Below are 3327 nucleotides of genomic sequence, written 5' to 3'. Positions count from 1 at the left end.
TCCGACAGAAGATGATTTTTTTAAAATTTATTTTGTTCCTGTTTAACAGTTTTACAGTTGAAAATTTCGGTTCCAGTTGAAAAAATCAAAAACAATATAAAACTTTCCCCCCCCCCCCAAAAAAAACTACAAAACAAAAAAAAAGTTCTTTTCAGAACTAACTCATTGTACCAAAAAGAGCTCTATTCACAAGCTGAAGTATCGCCGCTTTCTTAGCACAATTATTCAAGAAAGCGTCGATACTTGGGGCATATTATGAAGGAGACGTGATACGTTATCGTCGCTTTTATCGGCAGGACACTGCCGATAAAGCGACGATAATGGCCTGCATAATATGTTCTATGAATTCCAATTGAAACCTATGTTAGATGTGTTTACATCTAACATTAGGTTCGATTGCAATTCATAGAGCATATTATCAAGGCCGTTATCGCCGCTATATCGGCAGTTTCCATTTGCATAGCAGTTGACACCAGAACTGTTTTCAAATTTAAATCCAACAATAACTTCAATAGTAACCTTTTTCTTTCTGCTACCAATGACAGCTTCATCTTTTTTTCTTCGTTTCTCTACTACTTCACTACATTTTTCCTCATATCTCCTTTTTTGACCTACCATACACTTTTGAATTAAAGGATATTGAGGTAAACTTGGAGCATATTCTCTTCTTAACCTATTATACTCCTTCACACAATTTAAAGATCTGCACTAATCTTTGTCTCATCAAAATCAATTAGATAAAGTCCAGATAAAGTTCTAACTCAAGATAAAGCAACATAGGCCATACCCTCTTTGAATACAGTGCTTCCAATATTTACCAAAGCACAATCTACACTTAAACCTTGAGATTTGTGAATAGTCACTGCATATGCCAAACAAATAGGAAATTGCTTCCGACGGACATATAAGTCTTTCACAAGCAAAAAACGAGTTGAACAATGACTGAATTGTTGAACTTCCTCAATTCCATCAAATTTGATTCTTAAAAATTCAATCTCATCTCTCTTTGGGTAATTCACAAAACCAACAACATTACCCATTGCTCCATTCACCAAACCTCTTTCTACATGTAAATTTCTCCGTAAAATAATCCGACAATTTAAACATACATACAGATTCTTTTCTAAGGCAGCAGTTTTAGGTATAGATTTCTGTAGAGAATCCAATTTTAACTTCAACTTTTGGGACAAAACAATAGTGCTTCCTTCATGCTCTATTCTATCTTTAGCTTCCAGTTTCTTAATTTCTTGATTTTCTAACTTCAACATTTTTTCATTGAACACCGAACATTCTTTTAGAGTTGGCATCAAGCATGTGACTGACTTATCTTCTACCTCTTTAGTATATATTTTCTCAGCTACATTATCTTCATTGGGAAACAACTTGGAAAGTAATCGTGTTTGTAAAGTTTCTTTTGCATCTTCAGTTAGTTTTCCAATTCTTATATCTTGAAGAATATTTCCATATTTAGTATCCTTTGCCTGTCGCATATTTTGAATGAGTTCAGTATATTTGACATGTGACCATATATTAACATTTCCAATACTGCCCAGGCACTTTCTGGTGTCTTCATGTGTAACAGTTTCAAATACAGGTTGTCCTTTTACAGGAGTTAGCTGCAGTAGATCTCCAAAAACTATGACATGTTTGCCTCCAAATAACACATCATACTCTGTTTTAAGAATCTGTTGCATTCTTAAATGCACAAAAGCAAGCATTAAATTTGATACCATGCTTACCTCATCAATAATGAGAAGTTTCATTTTTTTAAGGACTCTAGAAACTTCACAACAAGCTTCTCCAGATAACTTGTGATATTGTAATTTATTTTCATGTTCAACTGGCAGCATCAATAAACGATGTAAAGTAATACCTTTAATATTATGTGCTGCCAATCCAGTTGGAACAGTAACAACACAAGACAGTGTTGACTGAGTTCTTTGCTGTAGATATGTAGTAATTCCTTTAATTAGAAAACTTTTACCAGTTCCAGCTTCTCCACTTACATATAGTCGAACAGGTTCAAATGACATACATGAGCATTCTTTTTTCTCATGAAGTAAACCATGCTCAATCTGCTCTGTCACTTCATCATATATCTGTTTTTGCTCAAGATTAAGTTGCTTCTCTAATTCTTCTAAGTTTATTACATCCTCTTGAGCTTGCTCCATTGCTCTTTCCACCTCATCCATGGCATTGGCTGCTTCATTTTGGATAATTGGTTGTCCCAGTGGATCTTGACTCAACGAAGCAGAACTTTGACTATTTTGAGAACTGTCTCTAGCAATCTCCGCTGCAATTGTTGCTTCTTGCTCTATTTCGTCGTTCAACATTTGGAGATAATTACTAAAAACAGGACTTTCTATACTATTTTTAGATGCGTTGATTGAATGTTCATAACTATCAAACTCACCAAGTAGTTCCTCTTCTGTACGCCATGGTTTAAAGAGTTTCAAAAGAGCTAAATAGTAAAATTCTCTTTTGTCAGGAGTTTCGCAACTCAGTTTTCGGTGATTGATCAAGTGTCCTTTTCTTTGTTTGACCAGACATCCTTCATGTCCAATCACAGCGTATACACCTTTATCAATATTCTCTGTAATATTCCTTTTAAAAGTGTAGTTTTGAAGTATTTCATACAGACAAATGTTTTCAAGCAGAGTACTTCTATTTGTATATTATGTATCCAACATATTTGTCTTCAGAATGTCTGTACTGTTTGCTTCTTTCTGTGCTAAATATTCAATTTCTTGAACAAGTTTCAAAACACGGTTTTGTGTTCCTGCAAGACCTAAACTCACCCACAGGATAGTTCTAGATTTCGCATAATGACTTGCTGATGACAATCGATCACAACATTTATATACTCCAATTTCTCGATGAGATAACATCTTCAAACTGTACGTATACAATTTCTTGCTTAGCCTCTTTTCATGAGAAATGTCTTCCCACATCTCCTTCAGTTCCGTCTTTTCAGATTTGGTGATGTAAGACGCTACATATCGAGGCACAGCAATAGAGTTGTCTGCAACATATTATATATCCATGTTAGCATTCCACATGGACAAAATGACTGGGTTATAGTCATTTATATATTTGGACTCTTCACCTCTTCTTAAATTGTAGGTATTTTTGGGTGATCTTCTTGTGATATTATGTCGCAAAGATGACATAAAATTGTTGACTCTTCCTTTTGAAAGTACCGGTCGTGCAAATCCAAAACGACATTTGGTATAGAATGTATCCTTTGATTTGAATTTTCGCCGACAATATTTTCCACAATGATGCCTTTGAAATCGTAACACTTTTCCTCTTAAGTCCTTATCAGTT

The 3327-nt window shown here is 34.6% G+C and overlaps 1 pseudogene; it reads right to left on the bottom strand.

The window, feature by feature from the left end:
* Window positions 1–729: 729 nt before the first annotated feature.
* On the bottom strand, window positions 730–2333 carry LOC147731200 (ATP-dependent DNA helicase PIF1-like; annotated as a pseudogene).
* Window positions 2334–3327: the final 994 nt, after the last annotated feature.

This window comes from Lissotriton vulgaris, chromosome 2_1 (assembly GCF_964263255.1).
Source record: "Lissotriton vulgaris chromosome 2_1, aLisVul1.2, whole genome shotgun sequence".
Taxonomy (NCBI): domain Eukaryota; kingdom Metazoa; phylum Chordata; class Amphibia; order Caudata; family Salamandridae; genus Lissotriton; species Lissotriton vulgaris.
Note: the sequence above shows the minus strand (reverse complement) of the source record. Positions and strands in the feature narration are given on the sequence as shown.